The sequence below is a fragment of the Petaurus breviceps genome, unplaced genomic scaffold (assembly GCF_028583685.1).
Source record: "Petaurus breviceps papuanus isolate PSGF00001 unplaced genomic scaffold, PetGlider_PUasm1.0 209, whole genome shotgun sequence".
Taxonomy (NCBI): domain Eukaryota; kingdom Metazoa; phylum Chordata; class Mammalia; order Diprotodontia; family Petauridae; genus Petaurus; species Petaurus breviceps.
Window position 1 is genome coordinate 256,440 of NW_027185854.1, and position 13,821 is coordinate 270,260.

Genomic DNA, 13,821 nt, shown 5'->3' on the forward strand with positions numbered 1-13,821 from the left:
GCGTGCAGCAGCATGGGGGCGGGGCAGCGCGTGCAGCAGCAGGGGGGGAGGGGCCGCACGTGCAGCAGCGGGGGGTGCAGCGCGTGCAGCAGCAGGGGGGTGGGGCCGCGCGTGCAGCAGCAGCTGGGGTGCCGCAGCCCCAGCCCAAAGACCTTCGAAGAACCAGATTTTTAAATGCATGGAATTAAATACAAGGAAACCAAAGGGAGTGAAATCCAGTGACCAAAATATTTCTTCAAGCCTTTAAAAATTATTTAAATGTGAGTTATTTGTTACTATTATTAAAATACATAGGATTACGACACTTTATTGCGTTGATCAAGATATTTCTCAGGGCAGCTAGGTGGCGCAGTGAATAGAGCCCCCGCCCTGGAGTCAGGAGGACCTGAGTTCAAATGTGACCTCAGACACTTAATACTTACTAGCTGTGTGACCTTGGGCGAGTCACTTAACTTCACCTGCCTTGCCTTCCCCCTCCAAAAAGCAAAAAAAAAAAAGAATAAAAAAATTTTCTTAAAAACACTTTGTGAGATATTTGCTATTATTAAAACAGGGTTACGAAAGAACCCAATAACACTTTAACAAGGGGATCAAAATATTTTTTTAAAGTCTTTAAAAGTTAAATGCTAGTTATATTATTATTAAAATACAAAGATTTACAAAGCAAACCAGTTTCACTGAAATCTGGTTATCAAAATTCTTTTTTTAAATGCTTATATGTTACTTATCATTATTAAAACATAGCATTACAAAGAAAACCAATTACACTTAATGATCAAAATACTTTATTTAGCCTTTTGGAGGGGGAAGGCAGGGCAACCGGGGTTAAGTGACTCGCCCAACGTCACACTGCCAATACGGGTTAAGTGTCTGAGGTCGAATTTGAACTCAGGTCCTCCTGCCTCTAGGGCCGGGGTTAAAAAAATTTTTTTTTTGCTTTTCTTTTCTTGGAGGGCAATTGGGGTTAAGTGACTTGCCCAGGGTCACACGGCTAGTTTTTGTGTTAAGTGTCTGAGGCTGCATTTGAACTCAGGTTCTCCTGACTCCGGGGCCAGTGCTCTATTCACTGCACCACCTAGCCGTCCCCCTCAAAATATTTTTAAACTTCTTTAAAGGTTACAGAAACGCTGGCTGTTATTATTAATTATTATTATACATAGGATTACAAAGGAACCAATCCCACCCAGGCAGTGAAAATCTTTTTGAAAACCACACCCGGCCTCGTAGAGAGGCTCCACCTCCCCCACCTCCTTCCCTAATCCGGCTCCACCACTTACTTCCGGTCACCTGGGGGATGGCCACCTCTCTGGCCTCAGTTTCTTCTCCGGGGTGAGGGCCAACAACAGGCCTCGCAGCGAATATTTGCCCGCCTCTTCCTCCCCTCCCCCACCCCCAGTCTCCGGAAGCTTCCAGAACGTGCTCCAGAAGGGTAGCAGCGGCAGGCGGGGAAAGAGACAGGAAGGGGCGGGGCTTCCGTTGATGGGCGGGGGGAGGGGGAGGTTAGGAGAGGAGGGAAGGGGAGGGGGGAGGGAAGGGGAGGAGGGAGGGAAGGAGAGGAGGGAAGGGGAGGGGGGAGAGGGAGAGAGATCTCAAGGATCCCAGTGTTAGTGGTGCTAGGAAGACATGGAGAGCCGCACACCTGCCTCCTTTGACAGACGGGGAAACTGAAGCCCAGGGAAGTAAACCCAAGGTAGCAGGAATCTGAGGTGGGATTTGAGACCCTGTGCTTGCACATAGTGGGGTAGCTAGCTGGGTAGGGCACGGTGCCCAGAGTCAGGAGAACCTGAGTTCAAATTCAAGCTGACACTTACTAGCTGTGTGACACTGGGCAAGTCACTAAACCCAGTTTACGTCAGTTTCCTCATCTGTAAAATGGACTGGAAAAGGAAATGGCAAACCACTGCAGTATCTTTGCCAGGAAAACCCCATGTGGGGTCACAAAGAGTCAGACACTAAACAGCAAGAAAGTACTTGCACATAGTAGGCCCTTTATCAGGGTTTATTGACAGGTGGATTGTACCAGCTGGATCATAGGATCCTCTTCTGGGAAGGGGAAGAGGGCTTAGAGGTCCCTAGAGATGGGGAACCTGCAGCCCAGAGAGCTGCCCAAGGTCATTCACTGAGGTCAGAAGCATCAGAGCCCTCTTTTCCTGGTACCATCACTCCTCAGGACAATTTCCCTCCTCCTGATCCATCTATCCATTCATCCATCCTTTCCTTCATCCATCCATCCATCCATCCATCCATCCATTCATTCTTTCATCCATTTATAGCTCAGCAATTCAACTCAGTTAGTATTCCCAAGAAAAGGGTGAAGGGCCAATGGGAAGCTTCTCAAAGACAGAATCTTTAGAGAGGGAGAAATGAGATCACGCCTGAGCTATTGTGTTAAATTCTGCAGAGCACATTTTAAGAAGGATATGGAAAATCCAGGGAGTGGTCAGAAAAGGGCAGCAGGACAGTGATGGCCCCAAGTGCTTGCTGCATGAGGACTGACTGGAATTGAGAATGTTTAGCCTGGAAAGAAAAGGCCTGAGGAGCGATAGCTGAGTTCCTCTATCTGAAGGGCTGCACTTGGCAGAGAGGTTCCCCCTCCATGTTCCTGCCAAAATTTTGACTGTATAACATTCCTGCTTAAATGCCTTCCCTGGCTACATATTATCTCTAAGATAAACTCAAAACTTCCCAGCCTGGCATTTAAAGCCCTTTCCAGTCTGGCTCCCAATGCCTTTTCCACTCCTGCTTCACATCAATCCTGTTCTCTTTGTGTTCTGTTCCTGTCCAGCTGACCTTGAACCAGATGCATCCTCTTCTTCCCCTCCCTGCCTTGCCCAGGGACTCCCCAGGGTCTAGAATGCACTCTCCCTTCCCCTCTGCCTCTGCCTCTGGGAATCCCCAGCTGCCTTCAAAGCACCCTCCCTCCCTGGCTGCCTCCTTCTCTGAGCCCTTCCTCATCCTCCCACATAGAAGAAGCTCTCATTGTCCTGAAATCATGTTACTTTGTATATATACTTTGCATTTAGTTACTTGGCTACCATTGATTCTTTAAGGGCAGCCTGTCTTGTTTTTGTCTTCCCACCACCCTTTGCGTCATACACAGTGTCTCCAATGTGCTATGAGCTTAGTAAATGTTTTTTGGATTGGACTGAATGCTCACTTATGATACAAGTGGTATGTATACTGACCTTGACAGCAAGTTCCCAGCCCTTCTAATAATGATAATAATAATTATTATTTATATAAAGCTTTAAGTTTTGAAAAGCACTTTATATATCATTTAATCTTCACAACAACCCTGGGAGTAAGTGCTATTATTATCCCCATTTTACAGATGAGGAAGGTGAGGCAGACAGAGATTCAGTGACCCACCCAGAGTCATGTAGCTACTAAGTGTCTGAGGGCACATTTGAACTCAGGTCTTTCTGACTCCAGACCCAGCACTCTATCTTTGTGGCACCTAGGTGTCCCTACAACTTGGTAGATGTAGCACCAACTCGGTATTCACAGTGTCTGTGGTGGCTATGAATATGCCAGCATAATGCTGAATCACAAAATATAATAGACTCTCCACATGTAAGACAGTACCAAAACATTTATTCAAACACCAGAAAGCCAAATACATCATAACAACAAAGAACTCTATATACAATAACAATGCAAGGGGCACTACTATCCCCAAGCCTTTCCTCTGCTAGGGCCTTCCCACAAAGAACACTCACAGCTCACTGAGGGAGAGAGAGGAAGCAGGCAGTAAGCTGTGAGCCTTTCTGATGATCCTCTCTCAGCTAGGCTGGGTTGGTCATGGGACAACAGATGCACATTCCACTGCTGGTTCTGTCCTCAAAGCTTTTCCAGTTTGGTAGGACCTGATGGAGCTTGTGGTCCAGTGGCTTAGTCATAGACAACCCAGGACCACTTTCATGGGAAGATGATGCATCAGAGGAAGATTTTAATAGTATAAGCATTTTTTAAGCCTGAAGGTGCTATACAAATCCTATCATCATCATCACAACACATAGACACATTCTGAGAACAAGCTATACCATGCCCAGTTGATAAATGATGTTAAACATCACTTGGTGAAATAAAATAGAAATAGCCACTCATCTCTCCTGGCAAATCTAATTCCCTGCACCCTTAGGGCTTTTCCTAATTGCTTGTACCACATTAGAATGTCAAGGTCAAGAACATTAGACAGGAAGCAGAGCATTGAGTCATTTCTACCCAGCGATTGTGTGTGTGTGTGTTTAATTCCTTTCTAAGTATATGCAAATCTCCCAAAAGGAAAACTTTCCAAGTGGCTTCAGTATTATTTATCTATCAAGGCATCAAAACCACCAAGTAGATTAGAGGGTTTGCTGAAACTGAGATATCTCACAAAAGACATAGAACTATTCTTTGCACAGCCTAATAACAACCTGTCACTCTCTCTCTAATGGGAAAGTCTGGTCTCGCAAGCTTTAAGAAATATATTGGTATTGATTCTATGCTTTCAACTTTAAATATATCTTAACAATCCAGAAATCAATAATTTATGCAATTAATTTTTCATTATAATGTTCTGGCTGTTGCATTAGGGATACTCTGACATTAAGCAATAATGAAAAGTGAAAATAATTTCTGCTTGGAAATTCTAAAGAGAGTAGGGCTTCTATACAGCTGGTGGTGAAATGGAATCTATTTCTCTATTTCCTCTACCATAAATTTGGGACTAAAATATACAGAGAATTTCAAAAGGATAAATGCAATCATTAAATTTGTTCTTATAGAAAAGAATCACAGTCATACAATTGTGTCATGTCAGCACACAAAATGAGATCATGTTAGCAAAGGATTTTTTTTTTTACCAGTATGTCTGATTCATCAGGTGTATTAATTAGCTTGGGCCCACAGGCCCAAGACTTGACACAAATTAGGTCAGAGCTAAAAGAAATGAGGCTGAGTTGCTAAATTTTTTTTTTTACTAAAAATGGAAATCCATATCCATAATACTGGTATTATGCATTTCCTGGTTGTAGAAGTTCAATATTGTATAATTCATAATAACTAAGACATTAATAGATATGAAAAGGTTTGGAAAGAAATTATAGAAACTTTTTATGTGGTATTGAGGACACACTCTACTGTAGGTTTTTTTTTTTTTTAAGCAATCAGGGTTAAGTAACTTGCTCAAGGTTACACGGCCAGTTATTTCTGGGTGTGGTGCTAAGTATCTGAGCCTGGACTTGATCCCCAGGTCATCCCGACTCTGGGGCCAGTGCTCTTACTCGCTGAGCCACCTGGCCACCCCTTACTGTAGGTCTTAAATCCAAGAAGTAGGGGCTGCTAGGTGGTATGGTGAATAGAGCACCAGCCCTGGAGTCAGGAAAACCTGAGTTGAAAATCTGGCCTCAGACACTTAACACTTACTAGTCATGTGACTTTGGGCAAGTCACTTAACCCTGATTGCCCTCCAAAAAGCAAAAAAAAAAAATCTAAGAAATAGCACAGAAAATGGAAAGGCAGTGGATTTTAATCCTGTACATACCACATATTAATTGTATGACTTAAAAATTCACCTTTTGATTACTATTATAAACTCAACAACTGACAAATTTCTCCCTACATAAAGAATAATATAATAATGGCTAACATTAATATACAACTTTAAGATTTGCAAACACAGGGTGGCTAGGTGGCACAGTGAGTAAAGCGCTGGCCCTGGAGTCAGGAGGACCTGAGTTCAGTTCCAGCCTCAGACACTTAACACCCACACAAAAAAACTAGCTGTGTAACCTCGGGCAAGTTACTTAACTCCAACTGCCCTCCAAAAAAGGCAAAAAAAAAAAAAGATTTGCAAAACACTTTACAGATAGCATCTCAGCTGATTCCTCACAACAACCATGGAAGGTAAATGTTATTACCATCCCTGTTTTATAGATGATGAAACTGAGGCAAGCAGGCCAAATGACTGGCCCTGGGTCAAATAGTGAGTGTCTAAGGCAGGATTTGAAATAAGGTATTTCTGACTCCATGTCCCTCATTCTGTCCACTGCACTGAATATGAAACCACGAATTACAGCTTAAATGTGAATACAAATATGAAACCATGACTATAGATTGATTTGGAGGGTTTGGGAACTTGTCTGTGTTGGTATATTTAAATTTAACATTGTAGTCCCAACATTGCCCTGATTGTCTATGTCTCCTTCTGTACGTCCTTCTGTTCTCATGTTTATTATTATTTTTTAGCAATTCATTGAGCTACGTTTTTTCCTTCTTTTTTTGTATTACCATTACTCCCCACCTTCCTCCCCCAATAAAAGTCCTCCTCGATATACAGAAAGTATAACACGTGAAATAAACTCATGAATTGGACATGTCTGAAAATGTCTCATCTTGCACCTCTGGTCAATCACTTCTCTGCCTGAGAGGTGGGGAACGTCCTTCATATCCATCTTCTGCCTGCTTGGTCATTGCATTGACCAGAGTCCTCAAGATTTTCATAGTTGCTCTCCTTATAATGTAATAATCCATAAATATTTATATAGAGGGCATGACCAGGAGTCTGGCCAACTTATCTAGGTTAAAAGGTTGGCTCTTGCTCGAACTTAAAACATTTTTTTTTTGCTGTAGTATCTCACTTATAGAACAACATTCTCAGCATCACCACATTTGGGACCTTGACTAAATCTTCTTTATGAGTTATGAAGCGCCCTGTTGCTTAGATACTCTGTACCTTGGTGGCACAGTCAATAGAATGTTGGATTTGGACTTAGGAAGACCTGAATTCCAGTCTTGCCTCATACCTTTGCTAACGGTGTGACTTTGGACAGTTCATTTCCCTTGTCTCAGCCTCAGTTTCCTCATTTTCATATGATAATAATAACGCACCAACCTCCCAGGGTTATTGTCAGGGTCAAATGATTTAATGTTATAGAAAGCATTTTGAAAACCTTAAAAACACTATAGAAAGGCTAACTTATTATTTATGAGTACAGGGATACCATGTTGAGGATACACCTTAAGTGTTTGTACATAAACTGGTGAGGAGAAGGGTCCTCTTTTGCCCACATGTGCAGAGATGTAGACATGCACTCTATACTGAGATTTCCTAGAGTAAACACTGGGTGGGAGAGATGCAAGCCAAAGAAACAGATATTTTAGGATTGTCCTCAAGAACGGATCTGGCCTGTATGAGGGACCCTGGGCCATTAGTTACAAAATGGTGAAATCCTGAATGAGTTAAATATAGCATTAATAGAATGAAGTGAAAAGAACCAGGAGAAAAAAAAGTATACAATACCACAATACTACAGAAATAAACAGCTATGAAAAACTTAAGAATTCTAATCAATGCTATATGATGACAGGCTACTTATCTTTTGACAGAGGGGTGGTGGACTCAGGGTACAGAACAAAACATTCATTTTTGGATGTAGTCAATGTGGGAATTTCTTTTGCTTGACTATGTATATGTTATAAGGGTTTTGAATTTCTTTATTTTTTTTTTATTTAATGGGGTAGGAGGGAGGAGAGAAGTGAGTAATGTTTTCCCAAAAATGAAAGAATAATAAAGGACAGAAAGGAAGATCAGTGAAGCATTTTTTAGAAATAGAAGAGGAAGGAGGCCAGAAAGAAAGACAGACAAGCTGGACAGCTTTAAAGTTACTTGGTGTATTTATTATAAACTTAAAAGGAAAAGCAAACTAAAATAATAGAAATTCATGGTTTTGTGTCCAATTTTCTTTTCCTTTTCTATTTTCTATATGGAAATATAGAAAATTTTATCTCATTTTATCTGATGTCTGTTAAATTCAGAATTTTATCTGATGTTTGTTAAATTCATCTGTCAAATTTATCTCATAAATTTATAAAATTTATATATCTCATAAATTTATAAATTCAGAATTTTAAAAAATACCAAAATTTAAAAATAAACAAAAATCTCTATAGCATCAATACTGCAAGGCGGGAAGGTGAGACGAGAGCAGGGGTGTTGGACTTGGAATATAAAGAGGGATAAAGTGGCAGAAGAGAAGGTTTAGAAGTAGTGAGGCAGAAGAAGAGATGGAGGGATAGGAGGTTGTAGACAGAGAGAGGGATTTCCAAGTCCAGAGTCTTAGAGGGGGCAAACTTGTGGGTGATGATGATCAAGGATACAACTGTCTCTGTGGCTGAGCTGGAGTGAGCAATAACCCATGCCCTCATACTTGTCATGTATTTACTTAGATCAGGGTTCTTATTCTGGAACCGGTGAACTCATGGTTTTTTAAAATTTTAATAACCATTTTGTATGATTGTTTTCTTTTGTGTGTTCTATTTTATGCATTTAAAAACTGTATTCTGATAAGAGGTCTATAGGTTTACCACATCTGCCAAAGGGATTCATGACATAAAGGGTGAAGGATCACTGATTTAAATGAAAGTTTAAAGTTAGGTGGGGAATAAGCTTAGCCACCAGAGCTGTCATTTTGTCAGGGGAATCCCCAGGAAGAAAACTCCTTCTACCAATTTAGCATGGCATCTTTTCTGCAACTTAGAGTCCGAAAGAGTTGACCAGATCAATACCAGGTCAAATTACTTGCCTAGAACCTCCTGGCCAGTATGTGTTACAAGCATGACTTGACCCTAGGTCTTCCTGACTCTTTGTGACTCATTTGGGGTTTTCTTGGAAGAGATACTGGAGCAGTTTGCATTTCCTCCTCCAGGTCATTTTATAGATGAGGAAAGAGGCAAACAGGGTCAAGTGACTTGCCCAGGGTCACAAAGCTGGTAAGTGTTTGAAGCCAGATTTGAACTCAGGAAGATGTCTTCCTTACTTCAGGCCTGGCACTCTCTCTGTGCCACCTAGCTGCAGAGGGGGGTGGGAAACAAGAAAAATTATTAAAGAATAGGATAGAGGGAAAGATATAATTAACAATTAAACTGTGAATGTAACTGAAATTAACTCACCCTAAAATGCAAGAGGATATAGCAAAATGGATTAAAAAAGTTGAATCCAATGCTATGTTGTTTACAAGAAATCTACTTGAAATAGAAAGATGCACACAGACTTTAAGGAGCTATAACAAAAGCTATTATGCTTCAGCTGATATAAAAAAAGGCAGCAATAGCAGTCTTGATCAGATGCAAAGCAACAGCAAAAATAGACTTAATTTAAAGAGGGAAACTATAGGTACCATAGACAATGAATTAATGATCAATATTAAACATATATGCACTAAATGGTACAGCATAGAAATACTTAAAGGAAAAGTTAAATAAATTGCTAGGAGCAATAGACAGTAAAGCTATAATATTGGAGGGCCTCAAATTACCTCTCTCAGATGTAGATAAATCTAACCAAAAAAGAAACAAAGGACCTGAAGAGAATTTTAGAAAGGTTAGATATGATAGACTTCTGAAGATTATTAAATGGCAATAGAAAGGAGCATGTCTATTTGTTAGTGCTGCTAGCACCTTAACAAAAATGGACCATTTACTAGGTCATAAAAACCTCACAAACCAATGCAGAAAAGCAAAAATATTAAATGCATTTTTTTTACATATCACAATCCAATAAAATTATATTCAAGAAAGGGACACTGATAAGACAATTAAAAATTAACAATAGATTAAATAACAATCATAAAGAATGAGTGGATCAACAAGTGAATCATAGAAATAATCAGTAGTATCATCAAAGATAATGACAAAAATGAGACAGAATACCAAAATTTTGAGAAATTCAGTCAATGCAGTACTTAGAGAAAAATTTTTTATCTCTAAAAGAGAAAAAGCAGATTAATAACCCAGCGATGGGATTAAAATAAAGATAAATATTCCTAATAAATTCCTAATAAATAATAATACTAAATATTGATGCAAAATTTCCAAATAAAGGGAACTACAACAACATATCATAAAGATTGTGTAGTATGAATAAATTGAATTTATACCAGGAATACAGGGCTGATTCAATACTAGTAAGATTATAAACATTATTAACTATCTATATTAATAAAAAAGAACAATTAAAATCCTATATTTCAATAGATACAGGAAAAGTTTTTTTTAAGAATTAATTAATTTTTAGTTTTCAACATTCACTTCCATAAGATTTTGAGTTCTAAATTTTCTCCCCCTACCTCCCCACCCTCCTCTCCAAGATGGTGTGCAATCTGATATAGACTCTACATATACATTCATATTAAACATATCTTCATATTAGTCATGTTGTAAAGAAAGATTGGAACCAATGGGAGAAACCACAAGAAAGAAGAAACAAACAAAAAGCAAATAATATGCTTCGATCTGCATCCAATCTCCATAGTTCTTTTTCTAGATATGGATTGCATTTTAGGAAAACCTTTTGATAAGATACAATACTCGTTCCTGGTTTGTTTGTTTTTAAAGCAACCTAGAAAACTTAGGAATGAATAAATCTTTTCTTAATGTAATAAGTAGTATTTGTAGTGGAGATAAACTTTCTAATACAATCAGGGATAAAGCAAGTTTGTTCATTATGACTTATTCAGTGTAGTGCTAGAAATTCTAGATATAGCAATAAGACAAAATAAAAGAAATTGAAGGAATAAACATAGTCAAAGAGAAAACAAAAAAAACTGCCTTTTGCAAACAAATAATATGATAGTTTATTTAAAGAGTCCCCAAGAGCCAACTAAAAAGCTAGTCGAAACAATTAAAACTTCAACGAAGTTGCAGGATATAAGATAAATCCACATAAATCATCAGCATTTCTGCATATTATCAACAAAATCTAACAGGAAGAGATAGAAAAAAATTCCATTTAAAACAACAATAAAAATAATAACATTCTTGGAAGACTACTTGTTAAGATAAACACATGAACTACATAAACACAACTCTACTTCTATTCACAAAATTCTGTATAGAAATAAAGACAAAGAGGTATGGCTAAGTGGTGCATTGGCCCTGTAGTCAGGAGGACCTGAGTTCAAATCCAACCTCAGACACTTAACACTTACTAGTCGTGTGACCTTGGGCAAGTCACTTAACCCCAATTACCCTGCCTTCCCCCCTCCAAAAACCAAAAAAGAGAAAGACAGATCTAAATAATTTGAGAAATATTCATTTCTCATGGATAGACCAAGCAATTATAATAAAAATGATATTGCTACCTAAATTAATTTACATATCCAGTGCCACACCAATCAAACTACCAAAGGATTATTTCTAGAGCTAGCAAAATAATTAAAATTTTATCTAGAGAAACAAAAGGTCAAGAATATCAAGGGAATTAACGGAGGGAAAAGATTAGAAGTAAAAAATATTTTGATAGTTATATTCCACTGAGTTGATATCCACCAATTTGCTTTTTCTATTACCACTGGGCATCTGGGTTTCCAATTTTCTGACATTATAAGTAGCATCCTGTGAACATTTTTGCACAAATTGCCTCCTTTTTTCTTTCGGGTTATTACCTTAGGGCATATTCCCCAAAGTGAAGCTACTAGGTCAAAGGGTAGGAACACTTTTATAGTTCTTGTTGCATACTGTTAGATTGCTCTCCAGAAAGACTGAACATGCATTTTTATGGTGTTGCCAGCAAATTTTAAGTGTACTTTCCTCATCTCCACCCACAGTGGGTTGTATCATTTATTTTAATTCTTCCTAGTTGAATTTGAGTAGCTTTGTTTTCTTCTGCAATTATTTAGTTGCTAGTGAGACTGTGCATTCTTTCATGCCATGATCTATCTACTAAGCTATATTTTCCTTACATGTAAATTGTTTTGTTGGGTCAACATGGTATCCTGGGAAGAGCTGTATTAAGAGGTGACAGGACCTGAATGCAAATATTTGCTCTATTATTTACTAACTCTGTGACCTTGAGCAAGTCATTTTAGTGCTTCAGGCCTCAGTTTCTTGAGGGTGTTGGACTAGGTGACATCTAAAGTCCCTTACAGCTTTATATCCAAGAACTTATTAAGTAAATCTGGAAAAGTAGTTGGAAGCCAAATCTTGAAAGGCTTCAAATGCCAGATTGAAGAATTTCTGTTTTATCCTAAAGACAATCAAGATCCTCCTGAGAATTTTGAGCAAGGGAATGATGTGGTAAGATATGGCCATTAGGAAAATAATTTTGTCAGATGTGTGGAGGATGAGTTAGGAAAGGGAGAAAGTGCTTAAAAGCAAAAAGTTGGGGACTCGGGGTCTGGAATGATGCCTGGTGTGATTGTTTTGTTGGTTGAGTTTTGCTTAATTTTGTTGTTCCTGTTATTAAGAAACAATCAATGTACATGTATAGCCTATATCAGATTGTTTGCTTTATTGGGGAGGGAGAAAAAAATTTGGAACTCAAAATGTTTTTTTTTTAATGATTTTTATCAGTCTTGTTCATATTTTCCATTGACATTTTGCATGTATTATAGTTGCATGAATCTGTTAATCATGCTGTTTTTAAAATATGCACCTATATTGTTGTTTTGCATATTTTATTTTGTAAGACTATTAATCATGTTATTGAAGATCTAATTTTGCTTGTTTTATAAAGATATGCATTTACTACTAAGACATTTGAAACAATTTTTCAAGTGAAGCTTTGCATTATGCTATGTATCTTTTTTTGGGGGGGAACTCAAAATCTGATAAAAATAAATGTTGAAAAAAAATATATATATACACTAAAAAAAAGAATCAAGGCAAAGGGTAGAAGCAATAGTCAGAAATACTTCAGATGTTTTTTTAAAAAGCAGAAAAATTAATTAGTGGGAAAAGGCTATTTTATCACTCAATAGGATTAAGTGAGAGATGGTGTCTAAGCCAAGTTCTCCTCAATTGTGTGGAAACAAAAAGAAATATGGCAAATCACATAAAAGGACAAAAAAAGGATATCACCAGAGAGATTGAAGGAATAGAGTTTTGGTTTTTGTTAAATAAGGAATTATTAAATACCTGCTATTTGCCAGGTGCTTTGCAAAGCACTTTATAAAATATTGTTTCAGTTTGTCCTCATAACAACCATGGGAGGTGGTGCTATTATCATCCCCATTTTACAGATGAAGAAACTAAGATTAAGTAATTTGCCCAAAGTCACATAGCTAGCAAGTGTCTGAGGTTAGATTTGAACTCAGGACTTCCTGACTCCAAGTCCAGAGCTCAATCCACTGTACTGCTTAGCTGCCCCAGAAAAATTATTTGCAAAATGGCCCCAAGTTATTTTTCCCAACTGAGTGTCCTCATCTTTAAGGGTTGGACCTGCTGACTCTAAGGTGCCTTCTAGTTCTAAGTGTATGGTGCTTTGTTATTCATGACTTAGGATGTGTTTCAGCCTCCTCATACCCACTATGCCTGAACTTTGCCATTAACCTTTGGAGTGATTCTCAACCTTGATTCCTCAGAAACTGTGTATTCTGTGACTCTTAGCCACACTAGAAGAAGACTGGTGTTAAATGTATAGACTTCTTGGTTTCAAGCATAAGCTTAGGGTCATTAGAAGCCCTGGACAGTTTCCCAAAAGCAATCCAACTTGCTCTTCTGTTCTGAGCCTAGCTCCTTGTCCATTTGCAAGGTCTATCTCAGATAGAGAAATACTTATAGACAGGCTTGATCATTTGTTCATGCAACTGCAAATCAGAGTCTAGACTCTAGAGAATAAATGGCAGTTGTTGTTTCTAATCAGTCTTTCCTCTCTAGAGAGCTGGGCTATATTCTTGGAACTGAATGTTGTTCTCATTCAGGAGGCTGGCTCGGCAATATTTCAGGCCTTAATGCAATCATCACAATGTCACCTATTCATCCATCCATTCATCTCTCTGTCCTTTTGTCCATTCATCCATCCATCCATCCATCCATCCATCCATCCATCCATCCATCCAT

General features: G+C 38.6%; 1 protein-coding gene across 1 annotated transcript in view; it reads right to left on the reverse strand.

The window, feature by feature from the left end:
* The window catches only part of LOC138165477 (protein SPO16 homolog), an 18,986-nt gene extending 17,571 nt beyond the window's left edge, over positions 1–1,415 (reverse strand). The window contains exon 1 of the mRNA XM_069093841.1: positions 1,278–1,415. The gene's annotated coding sequence lies outside the window, so the exon portion shown is untranslated. The remainder of the gene's footprint in view (positions 1–1,277) is intronic.
* Between the last annotated feature and the right edge of the window lie 12,406 nt (positions 1,416–13,821).